Source organism: Choloepus didactylus, chromosome 18 (genome assembly GCF_015220235.1).
Source record: "Choloepus didactylus isolate mChoDid1 chromosome 18, mChoDid1.pri, whole genome shotgun sequence".
NCBI classification, from domain to species: Eukaryota; Metazoa; Chordata; class Mammalia; order Pilosa; family Megalonychidae; genus Choloepus; species Choloepus didactylus.
In genome coordinates, this window is record NC_051324.1 from 68,129,064 (window position 1) to 68,150,093 (window position 21,030).

At 43.2% G+C, this 21,030-nt stretch overlaps 1 long non-coding RNA gene across 4 annotated transcripts in view; it reads right to left on the bottom strand.

Annotated features, from left to right (window-relative positions):
• Positions 1-21,030, bottom strand: part of LOC119514419 — a 56,794-nt gene that overhangs the window by 18,617 nt on the left and 17,147 nt on the right. For 3 of the 4 annotated variants that reach the window (XR_005212821.1, XR_005212823.1, XR_005212824.1), the window contains one exon: positions 7,210-7,339. The exons of the other annotated variant lie outside the window; for it this stretch is intronic. This is a non-coding gene — a long non-coding RNA (uncharacterized LOC119514419). The remainder of the gene's footprint in view (positions 1-7,209; positions 7,340-21,030) is intronic. 4 annotated transcript variants of the gene reach the window in all.

The window sequence follows — 21,030 nt, forward strand, 5'->3', positions numbered from 1 at the left end:
AGCTGGGCTTGCTCACACTTCTGATATCTGCTGGTGGGTTGCCGGTGGCTCTCACATCCCCACCAGGCTAGCCTGGTCATGTTCTCATGGCAGTAGCACAAGGGCACATTTCCAACCTCTGCTTGGGTCAAGCTTGCTACCATACCGTTGACTGAAGCAAACCACATGGACAAGCCAAGACTCAGCCTGGGTGGGCACTGCCAAAGCGCCTGGATATAGAGAGGCCATTTCCACGGCCAATGATACAATCAGTTGACCACAGGAGATCAGCTTGACCCTTCAGCAGTGAGAGATGATTAGGGGTGCCCGCTACCCAAAGCCTTCACAGATTCTGTAGAGAGGAAGCGAGGGGGAAGCTGGCTGGGAGAGTCCTGGGTTCTGAGTAGATTATTTTCCCTTGCAGTCTCCTCACAGCAGGCTCAGCCTGGGGAAAAAGAAGTCCAGTCTTTCTGCTGCAGGAATGGTGACCATAAAAACGAAGCAGCTGGGAAAGCATCTCCTGCTGTGATTAGTTAGAGATCAAGCAGCCTAGCAAACCTCACCCGCCTCCGGGTGAAGCCTGAGGATGAAAGGATTGGGGAGGGCACTGAGAGAGGAGGGAGGAATTAAATACACCACCTTCCATGGTAAATAAGTCCTTGGTATTCATCAAATACAGGCCTTCCTCCTGTCTTCCCTCTTTCTGTCTCCCACATCCCCCCACTCCACTGCTGCCTGGCGAGTGTGTTGAGCCGGGAATTGATTGTGCAGAAACTTCCATTTTTAAGCTGCACTCTAGCTGGCTGCAAGGCTACTGAGTTTGCTTCTTGCCCCACTGTGTCCTCGTCGCCTTTCCAGCCTCCTCCTGCGTCCCCCGGCCTCTGGCCGCTGGCCCCCCAGCCCTGCTCCACACTCTCACAGACAGCTCCTTTCGTAGTCTGTGGAGACTCGGAAGAAAATGATAGATTCTGCCGTTCCCCGCTTTCAGGAAATATTGCCGCTCACTTCGCATTTATCCTGCCCCTCATCACCACACGGAGACCGAGGCTGAGGCGGGCTTCTGGCCATCTATTATCTGCCTCTGTCGGAGGAGGAGGACAGGCCGGCTCCGGGAGCGCCAGGGGCTGGGCTGGGGCTGGAGAGATGGAGCTTCTCTTTCAGTAAGCCACAAATATTTATTGGGAGTCTGTAGTGTGCAAAGAACTGCAGGTGCTAAAGGAGAGTAAAGAAGTGGTGCCAACAAGCTGGCAGGGAGCCCATCCCATCGGGCCTGGATCAGCGCCGGGGTTGAGGGGCATGTGTTTTTAGATGCTGGAGCCTCACACACCCCAGGGGGAATGAAGGTTAGTACAATAGTGCTAGAGGGCATGTCTAAATTAAGTATTAAAAACTTACACGAGCACTCTCTTTATCCAGCAATTCCACGTTGAGGAATTTTCCTATTTGAATCAGTGTACGTGGAGATCGACATACAACGAGGTTTGCCAGAGCATTATTTACAGCAGAGAAAAAACTGGAAGCAACCTAACGGGAGTCTGGTCCAGCAAATCACAACACCTCCATGTAAGGAAATGCCATGTCAGCACTCAAAAGTAGGTGGTAGAAAAACAGACAAAAAAGCTCCTCAACCATTATGAAGAGGTAACTTCCAATGTTGTTGTATGCAGTTCTGACTACACACACACACAAACACACACCCTTGGTTGTTTTGTTTTGTTGCACAAATGAAATGGTACTATTCATTGCCTTGCTTCATGCCCTTTCCCCAAGAGGCTGGAGAGGCCTCAGGAAGGCCACAAATGACCTAAAAGTGGGTCATTTCGAGAAGGGGCTGAGTTTGCTGGGCAACCCCACCAGCCCCAAGGAGAATCACAGTGTCACATTGATTCTAATAAATGACGTTTATCATGAGGACCTGAGTCCAGCCTCGTTTAGGAAGGCAGCCAAATGTGAAAAATAATTTAGAAAGATTTCCATTCAAAACAGGCAAATATAAATTTTTGTAGGTGGAGAAGGGAGACGGCTGCTGATGCAAATGTGGGAAAGCTCACTTCCTGTTGCCAACTGATGAAAACCTGGGGTACCCGAGTATAAGCAGGGTGGTGCACCTTCCCAGGAGAAGTATTTTTCAACCTGTTCCTGGCTGCAGACACCCATGGCAAAAACCTCCAGTATTCTCTAGTTGCCGGGAATCCCAGAACGCTTTGAAGGGAAGGCATGGTGGTGGCAGGAATGTAGAGATCTTCCAGGAAAGTCTGCGTTGGCAGCTGCAGATTCCGTGCTAAACGATGAGTGCAAGATGACAGAATGAGATCACCCTCTCCGCAACCACAGCATGGGTGGCGATGGCGGGGGGGTGGGTGGGGGGTGGGCAGCTTCCTGAAGGTCTTGCCTGGACCCCCAAGGTTGAGGGAGATTTCAGCGGGCAGGTGGGGCAAGATCACCTGGGAAAGCAACTGAGGCTCAGAGAGGTGGCGTTATTTATGCCCCATCACACAGCTTAGGAGGGGAGCTTTGAACCTGGAAGAGGCTCTGAACTTCTGAACGACCAGGGGAGCCCCCACGTGAGCCCTCCAGAGGCCCCTGAGCTCATCAGAAGGACTGAACCAGACAGGAGAAGTGGGAGACAGTCTCTCAGTTGCACTCTGATGTGGGGTCTCGAACGGAGTTATGATGTGCAGAGAGCAGCGGTGGACTGAGGCCCATTCCACTCATTTGCATGTGTAAATGCATGTGTATATATATTGCTTATTAGTGTCAGTGGAATTTGCATTTTAAGTGGATTGCTTTGTTGGGCATGTTCTTCAGAGCCCTGGACTCGGATGGAATTCCAACTTTCATGTTGCTACTCCTTGTGCAATAAACAACAGGGCTCTCTCGGAGGGACGACAAGTGGATAGATGTGGTGTGCAGGAAGGAACTGGAGACGGAGCAGGGCATCAGGGACAACAGGGTCCACTCCCGGCTCGGCCAACAGTGACCAGTGACCCTGGGCAGGCAGCAGCTTCTCTGTCCCTCATCTCTTTGCCTGCCATAATCTTCTCTACTTAACTCGTAAGTGGAGACTTAGAATCACACAGAAGCTGACTGTCACGGTGGGTGGCAAAGAGTAAGAGCCTGCCACTAGAGGCATCTCCTTTCCTGCAGCCCAAATCTCATTCTCTGCTGCCAGGGTCCACATGGGCTGTTTGTCTCTGCCCCTCTACCCAGACCCAGAACTTAGCTTGTCTTCAAGTCCCCCTACTCTCCATGACTTTAACGAGCAACCTAGACTTCTCTGGAGAGAGGAGATGCGAGAGAAGGTGTTACATTGAACACCTCAAAACAGATAACTTAGAAATCTGTGTTAGACTTCTCTTCTCTTCACACACCTCAGCTGTGTGAGCACTGGGACTTTTCCTCTCAGACCTTCTCTGCACAGGGTCCACCCCACTGCCTCTCCTCTGTGGCAAAGGCTGCGTGGTCCTATGGCTGGTGACTTGATTTCCTGATTGCAGAAGAACTGGTGGCAACTCTAATGGATGTTTTGTGCTGTGACTCTGGGGCTTGAGCTTGAAACCTCCACTTAGAGATCCCTCTCACCCCAGCTTTCCCGTGGATTCTATAAACCTTTCAATACCCTGTAATAAATCTCTTCCTGCTTAACCAACAGGTGTGGATTCTGCATCTGCCACCAAAATCTTACTGATTCACCCATTAGAATGAAGAGATGTTTCCATCAACTCCACCTCCATTAATACTCATCATGTTTAACTCTCTGTCTACCATCATCACCATCTTAATGTAATAAGAGGAGGTGGAGAACAAGGCACACAAAGCTGACACAATTCCCCAGAGGACCTGGTAGACAACAGTTCAGAACTACTGGATCACAAAATCATTTGATAAACATTCTCTGAGCATCCACCATGCCCAGGCAGGGTGTGAGGTGCTGGGGTGGGGATATGGAGAGCAACAAGACATGTGGTCTGCCTTTAAACATCTCATGATCTGGGGCAGTGCTGTCCAATAGGGCTTCCTGCAGTGATGGAAATATACTATATCTGCGCTGCCCAATACGGCAGCCACTAGCCACACATGTCTATTGAGCTCGTGAAATCTGGCTAATGCAACCAAGGAACTGAATCTTTTCTTTTATTTCATCTTAATTAATTTAAATTTAAATAGTGACATGTGGCTGAGAGCTACTGCATTGGACTGTGCAGGTCTAGAGTAAATGAATTTAGTCACATGTGACTAAAAAACGCTTATGTAGTGATGAATACAAAACATTAAGCATTTGTTAAAACCCATAGAACTTTATAGCACAAAGAGTAAACCATAACGTAAGCAAATTTTAAAAAATCATTTAGAATGTTAAGGGATCCCAGGATAGAATGCAGGATTCAACAAAATAATCTATGTATTACAAATGTATGAAACAGCCTCACTGAAGGAGGGAGTAAGAGGCTGACCTAAGTCACTCTGTACATAAGCAAAACTTAAGTTGATAAAGTTGTTTCATACAGAGGTACAGGTTAAGAAGTCTGAAACCACTGTTCACATACACTAAAGCTAAACAATTAAACAAATGAATGGCAGATGGGAAGAGCCAGGTTTCCCACTATTGGAGTGGGAAATTACAAGTAAGGAGAGGAAGCCAGAATGATCAGTGTGGTTATGGACTGGAGTTGGAGGTATCAGTAAGAATGCAAGTTTAGCTTAAAAGAGATTCAGATGGCCACATATAAAAACATATATATGTGTGTATATACATGGGTTAGGATGCATATCTATATCTCCCTGCTTTCTCCACTGAGAAGGCCTAGAAGCAATGGCACCCCAGCAATAAGACTCATGGTTTATTTCTACTCCCATTCTCCAATAAAAGGAACCAGGTTTCCTTGAAGAAATGGTTGACTCTAAGACTGGGACAGAAAATATACAAGATGTGCCAGTTTGAAACTGTTATGGACCTCAGAAGAGATGAACTTTTAATCCAATCTTGTGGGGTGGAATCTTTTGATTGAATGTTTCTGTGGAGATGTGGCCCACTCAACTGTGGGTGACAACTCTGATTATATTATTTTCATGGAGGTATAGCCCCACCCATTCAGGGTGGGTCTTGATTAGTTCACTGGAGAACTTAAGACAGCTCAGGGGCTGAACACAGACACCTGCTGATGCTTGGAGACATATGGAGATGCTAAACTAAGAGATGAAGCTCAGAGTTTGCCCTGGAGAAGCTAAGAGAGGGCTCCCAGATACTGAGAGAGGAATGTCCTGGGAGAAAGAAGCAAGGATGCACAGGAGCTAAGAGAGAGGAGCGAAGACAGAACCCCAGAGACATTTTGGAGAAAGCCATTTGAAACACAACCTGGAAGCAAAGGATCAGCAGATGCCAGCCATGTTTCTTCCCAGCTGACAGAGGTGATCCGGATGCCATTGGCCTTTCTTCAGTAAAGGTATCCTCTTGTTGAAGCCTTAGTGTGGACACTTTTATGGCCTTAGAACTGTAAAATTATAACCTAATAAATCCCCTTTATAAAAGCCAATCTATTTCTGGTATTTTGCATAATAGTAGCCCTAGCAAACCGGAACATAAGATAAGCCTGGAACATCTTGTAGTGCCAGAAAGTAAGAAAACGCTAAAACAAAAAACACACACAATGATGTGGGTATGTCAAACAGATACAGAATCGAAAGAGCACCCAATGTCCAAAGCTGGAACAATTTGAGCAACTGAACAGATAAAGTAGCATTGGATTATAACCCAGAGTATAAAGTAAATATCCATGAATCCATATAGATGTCAATAAATGATGGCATAAATAAATAAATAGGGAGAAATAGACAACTCTCTCATGCAGAAGAATTCCACATAATTTATGTAGCTACTCTACCCTATGTAGCTACTCCACCTTCCTTAAGTGTGGGCTACACAAAGTGACAAACTTCCAAAAAGTACAGTATGGAAAGGGAGGGGAAACAAAAAAGTAACTTATAGAGGAGAAACCTGGCAAACACTGCCTGAAAAGAATTGAACAAAGACATCTTCAAGTCCTGTGGGTGTAAGCTCATCTGTAAGTAGGAACTTGAAGATCCTATTTGAATGAGCGCAAATTGAGTTAGGGTGGACCTTAATCTAATATGGCTGAAGTCCTTAGAAGCAGAGGAAATTCAGCCACAGAGGAGGATGAAGAGAAGCCAGGGAAGGAGACAGAGCTCGCCCTATGATGGAGGCACCGCTGCTTCTTCTACTAGCCAAGGACCACTGAGGACCGCTGGCAAGCCATCACCAGAACACTGCAGACTCCGGGAGAAAGCATACCTTGATACTTTTATCCTCCAGTACTGACACTTGATGCCATGAAACTTCTAGCCTCCAAAACTGTGATAAATTCCTATTGTTGAAGCCAACCAATTTGTGGTATTTGTCATAGCAGCTCTGGAAAATTAAGACACCACCTCAAGCCAGGTGCTCAAGGTCAATGTCAGCAGTAATAAGCCCTAGTGAAAGCATGCACCCTTGATGTGATGTGGTGAGAAGGACACATCTCCTCTGTGGTCTTCCTCTCAAAGATGCATTACCCCCGCTGAATCACAAGATAAACATCCGACAAATCCCAGTTGAGGAACATTCTACAAAATACCTGAGCAGCATTCCTCAATACTGTCAAGGTCATCAAAAACAAGGAAAGTCTGAGTCACAACTAAGAGGAGCCTAAGTAGACCTGACAACTCAACGCCATATGGTACTGTGGATGGGATCCAGGAACAGAGAAAGGACATTAAGGGAAAACTGTGGACATATGATTAACACATAATAATGTATCAAAATTGGTTCATCATTAATTGTGACAAACGTACCATAGTGGTTTAAGATGTTAATAACGGGGAAACCTGGGTGTGAGGTTTGTGGGATGTCCCTGCACTAACTTTGCAATGATTCTGTATGACCAGAACTGTTCTAAAATAAATATTTACTTTTAAAAAAAGGGAAGAAGAAGTTTAGGTCTTGGCAAATCATCAAAAGTTGCCACTAGCATTCGTAACTCTCCCAAACCAAACCAAGGGGCTGTTTTGTTTTAGCTTCCACAAGCCATCGTTACTCATCAATGTCAACATTGCCAGATTGTCAAATACTAAATATCACCTTTAAGAAGCCTAGCAGCAAATCCATCTGGCCTGTAAGAAACTAGTCAAGGCCAATGGAATGCTATTTGTCAGAGAAAATTAGTCAGACTCTACCCCAGAGGGTTTCCCATCTTCATGTATCCAGTGGTGCTGAGAACCCACTTCCGGGGGCTTCTGGCTCCTCCAATTATTGTGTGCAACCACAGGCAAGTTCCTGATCTCTGTTAAGCGTCAGTGTCCCCATCTATCAAAGAAGCATAAAAGAGTACATTCCTCATAGGGCAATTCAGTGCATATTAAGTGCACAAGAAACTTTACTTCCGAAGGTGATTACCTCATCAAGGGGTCCCAGGAAGGCGGGCTCCCCCAGCTCTCTTACAGTATGGATCTTGTTGTCTGGAATCCTCACTATATCCCCAGGGCCAAGAACAGTGTCAGGTACATAGTAGGTGTTTGATAAAATAACGGTTATTGAATCATAGTTCCCATTCTCGGCATCTTTCTCACTGTCTCCAGATGTCCTCAGTAACTTGCCACCCTCTCTACCCATAAACACTCACATGTCTCCCCACCACCTCTTGTATCAGAAATGAGAGTGGATGCTTCTTATCAAACGGCTGCCCTGGGATTGGTCCTATATACTCCTGCTTTGAATGCCACTTGGCTTGATATGCACCGTTGCCTGCATTCATTCATTTATTCTTTCACCAGACACAAGCCAAGTGGTCTGTTCTGAGGATGGCCCCGTGCATGGGGCCAGGGCTATGGACATGGTTAATGAGTGTGGTCACCGCACTGCTCCAAACACCAGGAAACACTAGCGTGTACACATCCATACCAGAAGTGTGGTGCATCAGCTGCTGTGAATGGTCTTCCTTTTGTAACAACTAAAATCATGGCAGAAAGATAGAGGAAGACCCTTTAAAAATGCACGAATGGCACAAAAGGAAGGAAACCACAGAGCCTCCCAAAAAAGTGAAAGCAGAAAGTGCCAAGGTCAGCTTTCACCCTGTGAGTCTCTATAGAAACGTGGAGAACTCGAGCTTCCATTTTGATGGTTGTCTTGGGGCAAAAAAATCCTCAATATAGTAGGAGAACCCCACATCAATCTGGGTACCCAAAGAGTGTTCTTCTTGTAAGGGTGAACATGAAATATACCCAGGTAGAAGGAGGCAGGAAGGCAACTTGCTTGTCTAGTTCAATCTTGGCCTTGGGTGGAGAGAGAAAAATACACTCCCCCGAGACTTTGTAATCATGAGCTAGCTCTCACATGGGATTGTGGTCATAATTCAGGGCAACTCTAGTCCGGGAGACCTCAAGTAGAGAATTAAATTTAAAGTTGTCCCAGCTTGGTAGAAACTGGCAGAAACAAATATAAGCACTATTTCCATCATGCTTCATAGAATTCTTATAAAGTTCTGTGATGACCCACAACCAAAGATCTCCCCAAATTATCCTGACAGCACACAGAGAAACAAGATAAAGAAAATAAAAAATTAAAGAGAAAGAGGTTAAAGAGAAAAGAGAATGAGAAGTCTAGCATGTCTAATCAAAATTCTAGAAGATGTTATAAAAAATGCAGAAGAGAACATATTCAGAAAGATAATAGCTGAGGATTTTCAAAAATTTTTGCAAGGCACACATTTTCACATCTAGGAAGCTCTGCTTGGAACTTGCTGCTATTTCTGGATAAAAGGATTGGTGCCTTGAAAAAACGTTTGACACTTCCAGCTTCTTCTTGGTTTATAGAAAGTTGCAAAAAAATGTTACTCTCAGTCTAACACTAAGAAAAAGCTTAAATTACAGAATCACAACTTTTCTTGAACTCATCTGCAAGCTTAGTTCACAAGACAACCAAGTAACCTGCGATCCAAAAAGGACCAAGCCCCTCCAAGAAGGGGAGAGATGCATGATTTACCTCACCTGTGGCAGAGCCTGGACGAAAGAAGCTACATGTCGTAAGAAGAATCAGGTGAAAAACAAACAAACAAAAAAACACTGAGGGTCAAGTGTGTGCCAGCGATTCAGCCTATCGGTCTGATATAGCTGGGGGCACCTGATGAAAGGGAAGTTCGTGATCACTCACAAGCGCTTTCCCCCAACCCTCTGCCAGGAACTCCCGAGAAAGACTGGGGACAGTCCCCATCAGTGGTGGGAGCAGACCTGCAGGAGGTGATCAGATGCCACTGCAAGGAGGGCATAAAACCCAGCTATTCCCCTGGACCTCTCTCTCCTATGATGCAAAGGCTTTAAGCCACTGGAGAAAGGGCTGCAAAGCACCTCACCTACAGGGCCCAGAGGAGGTAATCAGCAGGTGCAGGGTGGAGGGTGTCCAAAGCCCTGCCCACTTCCCTAGATCCTTCCCTCCTACAAAGCAAAAACCATAAATCACTTGGGAAGAGACAACAAAGCATCTTGTCCACAAGCCAAGTCACCATATTATTGGGGGAAAGATGACAGAAAAACTCTCCGATGCTGAGTGAGGAGCAGGTAACTGTCTTGGATTCAAAAGCCCATGCTGATATCAAGTAGAGGTCTCCTACCACCAGGGGAGGAGAGGAAATCCCTGTCCAAGACAAGCCTCATACACAAGGCAGAGTTTGGCTGTCGCAGGCAACAAGGCAAAAGGGGCAAGAACTCTGAAACAGCTTCCTCCCCCAAATTCAGGTGCACAGGGTCTCCCTAAGACTGAGGCTGGACCAGACATTAGAGACCCCTCCTGCCCCACCACAAGCCTGGTGCAGAGGGCAGGGAAACAGCCAGGAAACAGCAGCCTTCTGCCCAGGAGGGTAAAACGTGGGGAGAGGCTCCCTCTGCACAGGGGGACAAGAATGGAAGAAGGCTGGGGTGGGGCACCAACACTGAGACGAGCCTGTGATCCACTGAAATAACCACAGCAACGACAAAACCCAAACCCAGCTCAGTTTTTAACTAGAATGACTCAATCTCCCACTCTAACGGCCTGAAATAGGCATAAATATTGTTTGCCTCAGGCTAATCTGTTCTGAACATGTCTGACATTCAATCAAAAATTATGAGACACACAAAGAAGTAAGAAAACACAAATCCCTGTAGAGATAAAACAACCAAAAGAAAGGCTCAGGTTGACCAGATGTTAGAACTATCAGACAGGGACTTTAAAATATGATTAAAACACTAAAGGATCTGATGGAAAAGGTGTACAACATGCATGAATGGATAGGGAATTTTAGCTAAGAGAAAGAAACTAGGAAAAATAGTCGACTGGAAATACTAGAAACACAGCAGAAAATATGAGAGGTAAAAAATTCCTTCAACAGGTTCATCAGTAAACTCAACACAGCAAACGACAGATCAATAGAAATTACCCAAACTGAAACACAAAGAGTAAAAAAAGAGTGAGGGGGAAAAAACAGATTTAAATATACAAGAGCTATACAACCATATCAACTGGTCTCATGTACATGTAATTGGTCTCCCAAAGAAAATAAATTTCAAAAATGAAGGAGAAATAAAGGCTTTTTCAGACAAACAAAAGCTGAAAGAATTTATTGCTAACAGTAATGGATAATTGCAATAACTGTTAAAGAAAGTTTGGGGGGTAGAGGAACTATGATATCAGACAGAAACTTGAATCTTCACAAATAAATGAAAGCTCCCAAAATGGCAAAAATGGAGTTAAATATTTAAAAAAAATTGTTGGTTATTTTTAGTCACTCTAAAAATAACAGATCGTTTAAGCAAAACTAGTAGCAATATTTTGAGCTTATAATATAAAAGTAAAAGTAAAAGTATGTCAGCAAGATCACAGATTTCTACAAAAGCATAGGAGGGAGAAACGGAAACTATAATATTGTAAAGTTCCTATATTATATATGAATTAGTATAATATTATTTGAAAGTGTATTCTGATATACTAAATACATATATTAAAAACCCTGGGGCAACAACTAAAACATTTTTTAAAGATACAATTAATAAGTCAAAGATGGCAATGAAATGGAATTATAAAATAATTCATCACAAAGCAGGCAGAAAAAGAGGAAAAAAAAGAAACAAAGAAGAGATGGAACAAATAGAAAACATCTTGCAATATGGAGGTTTAAATCAAACCATATTAATCATAACATTAAATGTAAATTATTTAAACACTCAATTAAAAGGCAGAGATTACAGATTGAATAAAAACACACGACCCAACTACATGCAGTCTACAAGAAACATACTTTAAATAAAAAGACGTAGATAGGTTAAAAGTAAAATGATGGGAAAAAATAGACCCATGCAAACCTTAATCAAAGAAGACTAGAGTCCCTATATTACAAGTAGAAAAAGTACATGTTGGAAACAGGGAATATTACCAAAGGTAAAGAGAGAGACTGCATAAAGAGGAAGTCAATCCATCAGGAAGACATAATTTTAAGGGTGTATGCACCTAAGAGCAGATCTTCAAAATACATAAAGCAATAACTGAGATTATATTTACAATCACACTATTTAATTTCAAGATGTGCTATAATGCTATATTAATAAAGACAGTGCAGTAATGGTGAAAAGCCACCCAGAAATAGGACCATATATATATATGGATAAGTGATTTTCAACAAAAGTGCCTAGGTAATTAAATGAAGAATGGATAACCTTTTCACCAAAAGTTACCAGAAAAATTTGATATCCACATGCAATAAATAAATAAATAAATAAATAAAATAAAAAACAGAAACAAAAAAGCAAAACAAAAACATTGACCAGTACCTCACATCATATATAAAAATTAACTTGAAATGGATCATAGAACTAAATGTAAACCCTAAAAATACAAACTTCTAGAAGAAAACATAGGAGAAAATCTTTGTGACCTTGGGTTAGGCAACATTTCTTGAATAGGACACAAAAAGTATGAACTGTAAAGAAAAAAAATCAATAAATTCCATTTCACCAAAGTTTCTGAATTCTTTTCTTTGAAAGACATGTTAAGACAACTAAAAGACAAGCCATACTCTGAGAGAACATATTTGAAAAACACATATCTGATAAAGGATTATAATCAGAATATATTCAGAACTTTCAGAACTCAGTAATAAGAAAACAAACAACCTAATTTTAAGAATGGGCAAAAGATTTGAACATACTTTTCATGAAAGAAGATATACATATGGCAAATAAGCACATGAAAATATTAATCACTAAGGAAATGTAAATTAAATAAACCTGCTGACAAAACCAGGTAGGGTGAGATTGCAGAGCACCTGGGGTTCTCATACACTGCTGGTGAGAAAGCAAAATGGTACAGCCACTTTGGAAAACAGTTTGGCATTTTCTCATAAAGTTAAACATACACTTACCATGCAACCAGGAAATCTCGCTTATACATATTTACCCAAGAGAAATAAAGGCATATGTCCAAACAAAACATTTACAAGAATGTTTATAGCAACCTTATTCAGAACTGTCAACAGATGGAAACTGCCCATCAACTGGTGAGCGGATCAGACAAAATTATGGCCCACCGATACAAAGGAATACAGCTCAGCTATGAGAAAGAACAAACAATTGATGACACAACAGCACAAACGACTCTCAAAATCATTATGTTAAGTGAAATAAGCAAAAGCCAAAAGGCTACATGCTACATGATTCCACATATGTGACAGTCTGGAAAAGGCAAAATAATAGGACTAGAAAACAAATAAGTGGTTTCCAGGGGCTAGGGATGGGCAGAGGGAATTGACTACACGGTGACATGAGGGAACTCTAGAGTGATGGAAATATTCTATATCTTGATTGTGGTGGTAGTTAGAGGACTGCATATGTTTATCAAAAATCATAAAACTTTATGTCTAAAGGGGGTAAATTATACTATATATAAATTATGCCACCATAAACTTGCAAAACATCGGGCAACACCAAAGAAAAAGACACCATCTTAAGACATCTGGAGTGAGAAGACAGATAACCTACAAAGAAATGGCAAATAGGCTGACAGCCCACTTCTCAAGAGCAACACTGGAAGCCAGGAGACCATGGAATACTCTGACTTCAATATCGAGAGAGAAAATCACTGCCCATCTAGAATTCCATATCCATTGTAAACAGTCACAGAAAGGAGTAAAGATATTTTAAGCAGAAAGGAAAATTACAGGAAATCAGGTGCTTGCTAAATTGTTGGAAGGGCAGAGAAGTGAACGTCAGATACCTGGTCGGGTGTGAACTGAGAAATGAGAAAATTATGAGTTGCTACAGATGAAGCCACAGCTTCCTGCAGCCCCAAGGCTGGAGGTACACTGGGTGGTGAGGTCTGAGGCTTTGTAGGAAACCATCAACACTGAAGAATCTCACAGTGGTCTTCGACCACCCACCCTGCAGAAGGCTCACCTCCAACTCCTTCCTGCCTTCCAAATCCCAAGTTCCCCTCACTCTCAGAATTTAAACTGGAACCTTGATAGCAAGGGATTCTGAGAAACGTGGGAACACAACCATGGCAGGGTTTAGGGGTAAAAATAAAGCAAATAATTTGGGCAGAGGTGATTAGAGTTAACACATTCTCATATGGTTCAAAAGGAATGAATTCAGAAGTATGATTCACTTTAAACCTTGTTACGCCAAGGATGCATATAAAATAGCTTGAATAACTGCTAAATAAAATAGGCATCGATCACATAATTCCCGCAAGTAGACAGGCAAAATGGAATGAAAAAAGGAAATTTTTTAAAAAGTCATTCTAAAAGAAAGAAAAAAAGAAAAGAAAGAGAAACAAACAAATAAAAAAGCCAGCCAAACAGAAAGCAGGTAAAACATGTGGAAAGTAACCCAAATATACCTGTAATCATAATAAATGAATTTATATTGATTCCAGGCAAAAATGGACTTTTAGGTAGAGAGTATTATTAAAAATAAAGGGACTTTCTATATGATGACCAAGAAAATAAAACAATTCCAAACTTTCATGCACCAAAACTAAAGTTCAAAATTTAGAAAGTAAAAATTCACACAATTATAAGGGGATATAGAAAAATTCACAATCACAGTGGGAGATTTTTAATATATCCATCTCATTTACTGGTTAAACAGACAAAAATATTAGTAAAATCATACTAGAAAATTTGAACAGTAAACATGATAAAGATATTCAGGGTCATTTATAGTGTATTCTATCCAACATTTCTTTCAAAGCATATGTGGAACAGTTTTGAAAATTGTCTATGCTAAACCATAGCACCAGCCTCAACAAATACCAAGAATGACAATATTATCTGACCATAATGCATTTAAGTAAGAAATTTAACAACAAAAAATATACTTTTAAAAATCCGTATATCTGGCAATTTAAAAAGATCTAAACATTCATGGCTCAAAGAAGAAATTATAATGGAAATTAGAAAATGGAAATGATAAAATTATTCTGTATTAAAATTTAAGGGGGTACAACTAAAGCAGTAATTAGAGGAAAATTTTTAGCTTTAATTGCTTATATTACTATTAAAGAAAGACCCAATTAATGAATTGAGCATCCAATTTAAGAAGCCAAAAACAGAAGAGCAGAATAAACCTAATGAAAGCAGAAGAAATAAAATATTAAAATTAAGAGCCAAATAAAAGGCACAAGACAAAGAGGAATAGAAAGAATTAGCAAAGCTCAAAAGTTGGTTCTTTGAAAAATACATATTAAAAGACCTTTTCCTAGTAAGATTAATCAAGTTAAAAAAAAAAAAGAGGTGGGGGTAACAGAGAGTGCAAAACATAAACAATATTAAGAATTAAAAAGGGGTCATAACTGTAAAAGCTGCAGTGATTAAAAAGATGGAAAAAAGCTAATATTTAAAACTTCACGATACATTTTAAAACTTAGACAAAATGGAACTTAGAATAATACAACTTACCAAAAGAGCAACAGAAAACATGGGAAAGTCTAATGACCTTTAAAGAAATTGAATCATTAATTAAAAATCTTCCCAGAAAGAAAAAACCAGGTCCAGGTAATTTATCAGCAATTTCTACCAAATGTTGTAGGGCCCACTCTTTCAGAAAATATAAAAAGAAGAAACATTCCCCAGATAATTTTAAAAGGCTAGCATAATCTTAATTCTAAAACTAGACAAGGACAATATAAGAAAGAAAAATATATAGTCTAATCCCATTCGTAAATTGGATTAGTCGTGACAGACCAGATCGCTTTTGCAGTACCATGTCCCCAAATCTCCATGGTCTTGTGCAATGAAGATTTGGTTCTCTCCCATGTCATCGTAGACTGTTGCAGCAACCCCAAGCAGTAACACAGGGTTCTAGGCTACTTCCGTCTTAGGGCTGTGCCACCTAGAGCATGTGGCTTCCAAAGTTGCCACCAAAGGGGAAGACAAGGCTGGGAAACCAAGTGGGATGATTTTAAGGGTCAGGCCTGGAAGCGACTTACACCATCTTTTCTTGAGCTGGAACTCCAGCCACATGGCCCCCTCTCTAACTGCAAACGAGGCTGGAAGATCTGCTCTTCCTTATGCCCAGGAGGAAGAAAGGGTGAGCTGCTCACCTTGATGCTCTGCCACACGAACAAAGATGCAAACGCCCTAAACAAAACATCCACGAATCAACAAGGAAAACACAAATGACCCAATAGAAAAATGGACAAAAACACAATTAGGCACTCAATAGGAGAGAACTCACGATGGAGCATAAACATGTGCAAAGATGCGATTCCTGGTTTCTGGTCCAAGTGTGGACCTTGGAGCAGTAGCACCAGCAGAATCAGGGAGTTGAAAAGGAAAACCACAATGAGCTGCCATGTCACACCTTATTACAGATTGGCAAACACTAAAGAGTTAGTCAATTGTTGTTGAAGACATAGAAGTCAGGACTCTTCCTCCACTGGAGTTGAGGGTGAGGGGAAAAACCACTTTGGCAAACAGTTTGCCTTTTCATTGTGAAGTTAAATAAGTGCTTACCACGTAGAGATATAATTCCAGGAACACAGAGCAGTGCTTCTCAAACTTTAAATAGGCACTCAAATTTGTTACAACAGAGACTTTGATTCCGTAAATCTGGGTTAGGACCCTGAAATTGTGCAATTTTAACAATTTTAACAAGCTGTGAGGACCACACTTCCTCACAGGAGTCAGATAAGTAAATATTTACAGCAACATTCAAAAGAGCAAAAATCCAAATTTCCAGCAGCCAGAGACTGTGAATAAATCACAGCATATTCATACAATGGAATATTAGTTAGAAGTGAAAATGAATGCACTACAACCATTCACATTAAAAATTGATGAATCTGACAAATACATCAAGCAAAAGAAACAAGTGCAGAAAAAAATAGACAACCTGATCCTATTACATGAAATTTAAAAATCAGGCAAAGCTAAATTAATATATTCTCCAGGAATGCAGGTATAGGTGGTAAAACTTTGTAAAAACAAAACAAAACAAAAACAAAAAACAAAAAAGAGAGAGAGAGAGAGGCAAGGAGATTAGGATGAAACCTAGGCTTGCAGCTACCTCTGATGGAGAGGGAGAGGACTATGTTGGAAAATACACAGGGGGCTTCTCAGGTACTTGCAGTGCTCTAGTTTTCAAGCTAGAAGGTGAATATATGGGAGTTCATTTTACTATTCTTTAGACTGTACATATACATTTTATGCAGTCTTTTCAATAAAAAAGGAGCAGGGAGACTTTGTATTTAAGTCCCAAGTGACTGGTAGAATAAACCTAGTGACTTACAAAAGGTCTGAATTTCAAGAATCTAGGTTTATTTATATCTCTGAAATAAAACATACACATACATCCCAATTTGCAAAGCATGTAATATTGGACACCCAAAAAAGAATCTCAGGACATGCTCCCTTTTTCAGTCTAAGACTCCCAGTTACACACAAGTGCAGAGAGAGAGCAGAACTAGTAAAATAAAAGCAGACAGGTGTAACTCCCGGGCACAGCAGCCCCATACAATGCATTGATGTGACTTAGAGCGGCTGGGTTAGAGCCCTCACCGTGAGACCGTGACGGAAAAGAGGAGGAGCAGAGGGAGAATCAGGTCATGGGGAAGGGGCAGAGGGCCCCTTGATCCATTTGGGAAACTTTCTGGGGAAGCTCCCCTTTCCTCCCTGAAAATCCATCAAACCTCCCCTCTTCTATCTTCAAAGGGCCCCAACAGCTGGTTGTGGGAACAAAAGGAAAACAGCTTTAGCTCTTAAACCACAAGCCCTCCTGTCTGGGGCACAGAGCCTCTGGCTCCAAACAGGTGTGGCCCCTGGGCAGGTCTGCTTCCGCCCCTATGCAGGTAGCCCTCCTCTGTGTAGCTGCCGGGCCTACCCACCCACCCCCAGGGAGAGTGATGACAAGATTGAATTTTAGCTTTGGAAGATGCGAGATATAAATACATTCTGGTGTACTATTAACGTCAATAATATTAGTGCAATTATTTCCTGACTAGTCAGACTCAATAAGAGTGACAGTAAACAAGCTACAGCCGCCGCCACATGGGCACTGTCACCGTGGGGGCCTGCACAGAACGCTTTGCCCTGGCTGCCCTCCCTCTAGCAGTGGAAGCCTTGGAGCGTGGTGGCATCTCTGCAGGGTGATGGCACCAGTTCTCACCTCTCCGAGGAACTGAGCCGGGCAGCAATCACCACTCCCAGCATCAACTGCCCGACACGAGAGGGAGAACGTTATCTATGGACGCTATCTACTGATGAGACGCCTGCAAACCTAGGGTTGCGAGTCTAGTCCAGCTCTGCAACCTGCCCTCCTGAAACCCCTGGAATGCTGGCTTCCCCCCAGCACTTCTCACTGCTTCGCAATGATCCAATCACATGTCTACCACCCCACTACACTCCAGATTCTCTGAGGGCACCTTCCAGAAATCCTAGGACCCATGATAGAGTGTCATGAAGAGCTGAGCTCAGGAGATGTTTGCCAGGCTGTGGAATCTGGAATGCTTTGGCCTGGTTGAGAAGTCAGATGCGTTCGTGGCCAAGAAGGCAGGTCTGGAGCCAGCTGGGCTTGGAATCCATGGCCTGTTCTTCCACTAATCAGCCAGGTGAATTTGAGTAAGTTCCTCGACCTTCCTGTGCCTCACTTTCCCCATCTATAAAATGTAGATAGTAATAGGTATGAGGATTACTAGAGGTGATAAATGTCAAATAAAGCAGCACGGTGCCCAGCACATATGAGCATGTAATAAGCCCAGGCTGCTGTTATTAGTGGGGCAGGATGATTTGGTGGATAAGAGCTACACTGCCTGGGTTTTGTTTCAGGCTCAAGCCCTTTCTAGCTGGGCGAGCCTGTTTGACGAGGCTGGGACTAGGGTGAGGCAAGCGAGGCATGTGGGGTGTAACCTATGGGAGGCACCTCACTCGCCTCCCAGCCCTATTGAGCAAGCCATTCGCTTCTCTGTACCACATGGCAAGTAATGCACAACTGTTAGCTACGTTTTATGGATAACGTCCCTGGAACAATCGTTTATGTAGCAGACCGTTCCAATGTTGCAGAGAAAGAGTAAATCTGAGCCCACCTGTGAACCCAAAGGGAGGAAGCAGTTAAGAACGTCCATCAATGGAGAAACGGGAACAATAGCCTTCCTTGGAATGCTCCCGGATCTTTACAATAAACTCCGTTTTCCTGTAGTTCAGTTGAACGGGTTTCTGTACCTTGCAAATTAAAAACACCCTGACTAGGCAGAGGGATAGAAGACACTGGAAAGGAAGTTGGGGATTAGCTGGAGGAGACCTTGAAGGCCATATGAAGACTTCTGATCTCGAGTCTTGCTGCTGTTCTATTATCTGGTACGGTTTTCCCCACTTGGGAAATCACATGCAAAACGGCCCTCCTTCATACCCCGCCACGGGGGCAGTCTCGCTCTCTTCTCTTCCCAGCCAGGATCCTCTTTCATTATGGCCAAAGAAGTAAAAAAAGGGAAGAGGGCCACCCAGGGCCTTCCTGTGCAGACAACGTAAAACATCCTGGCTTCTCTCCAGTCGGGAAGCGACAGTGTCCACTTTACTCTTAAAGAGGACAGAGCACTCTTCTTCCCAGCAGCGACCGCAGGGGACTTTAAACACATTTGCATGGAACACGCCCTTTGCAACGTCCTGGCAAACGGCTCTGGCTTTCGTCTCCGGCTTTCCTGCCCTCCACAGAGATCTGTATATCCTTTCCCTGGGCCTTTTCAGCTGAATTTTAAAGAGAGTTCAAGAGAGCACATCATCACAAGGGTCCTTCAGCACCTTCTAAATCATCACACACATTGCACAACACTTTTTCCGACGGCAACTTGCTCGCCCTGACTCTTGGCTCCTCGGTCACCAGCTGAGAAACCTTGGAAAAGAAAAGGGGGGAAACTTCCCATCCTCAATGTTCTCTCCCCAAGAAATCCCTCTCAATCCCTTTCTCCCTCCCTTGCTCTCCCCTCCCTCTCCCTCTCCCCCTTTTCATCATAAAATGATAAGGCGGGCCCGGGGTGCATTTAAATCCCTTGCAATAGCTGAGAGGGGGCCAGCCACATATATTTACTACTAAGTGGATGCAAATTCACTTACTGCTGATTTTCAAAGAAATGAGCCGGCCCTGCTATAATATTGCTTTTCTCATCACCAAATGGGGCCTTTGCTTTGTAATTTGGCAAAGCTGTCAAAACAATCAGATCTGGGAAGCTGGATGGCATTTCCATCCTCCATCCTGTGGGGGGTGGGGGGGAGCGCTCCACCGCAGCTCCAGGTGCCTCCCCTCTGAAGTCTGCCTGTTTAGGAGGCAGCGACTCAAGCGTAGTGGAAGGTGACCCCGGCCAGGAGGGGTGGCGCTCCGGGTTTCAGGACAGCCAAGGCAGCCCAGGGAGGCAGTAGTGGTTCTTGTCCTAGGAGCTGAAGGGAGAAAGATGCCTACACATTTCTTCCTGACACAAGCCTATTACTTTTCTGGGATTTCAAAGGCCTACAGACCCCCGGCAGCCTATCCATGGGCTCCAGATCTAGAACCCGCGGCCAGTAGAAAAAGCCTCATTCCACTGCCCCAGGCCAGCCTGGCTGGGATTCTTCAGCTGCAGAAGGAGAGAGCTGGACCATCCCAACGCACCTTCCAAATCTCTAGTCTGTGGTCTTCAGCAGTAACGGACATAAAAGCAAGTTACGAACACTGTGTTGTGGGTTATTCTGAAAATAAATGTCACTCCTCCTGGAGCTGGTGCATTAGCCAGGATTCTTTCGGTTGCAGATGACAGTAGATCAACTCTCACAAGCTAATTTGGTTCCTGCAACCAGGAAACTGGGTATATTACTTTCCTATTGCTGCTGGAATTCTGGAGGTCCGGAGACCCAAAATGGGTTTATGGGGTTTTATTCCTTCTGGAAACCCTAAGGGAGAATCCTTGCATTGTCTTGCCCAGCTTCTACAGGATGCCCACATTCCTTGCCTCATGGCTCCCTTCCAGCAATGGCATAACTTTGTCCTCTGCTTCAATCACATCTCCTTCTGTGTCCCTCTTCTAAGGACCCCTTGTGATTACATTGGGTTGACCTGGATAATCCAGGATGATCTCCCCATCTCAATCACATTTGCAAAGTGCCTTTGGCCAAGGAAGGCAGCAGATAGGCAGGCTCCAGGAATTAGAACTTAGACATCCTTGAGAGTAGAGAGGGCTTTATTCTGCTGACCACCTGGGGAGTGGACTTCAGGCATGGATGGATCTAGGGGCTCAAACAGTATCGCCAGGCTCTTTCACCTCTACCTCTTTCCTCTGTTTCCCTTTGTGTTATTCTCTATGCTATCTCAAATAGCCTTCATCCTTGTGGCCAGGGAAAATGCTGCCCACAGTCCTAAATCAGGGCATCGCAGATTAGTAGGCAGCACCCTGGGGTGTCTGGGAAGAACTTTGGGAAAGGAATAAAACATCCCTAAGATAGCCAGGTTGGGGGCTAATCGCTTAATTTTTATATTAATTGGCATGTACCCATTTTGTAATCCAAGCTGGCA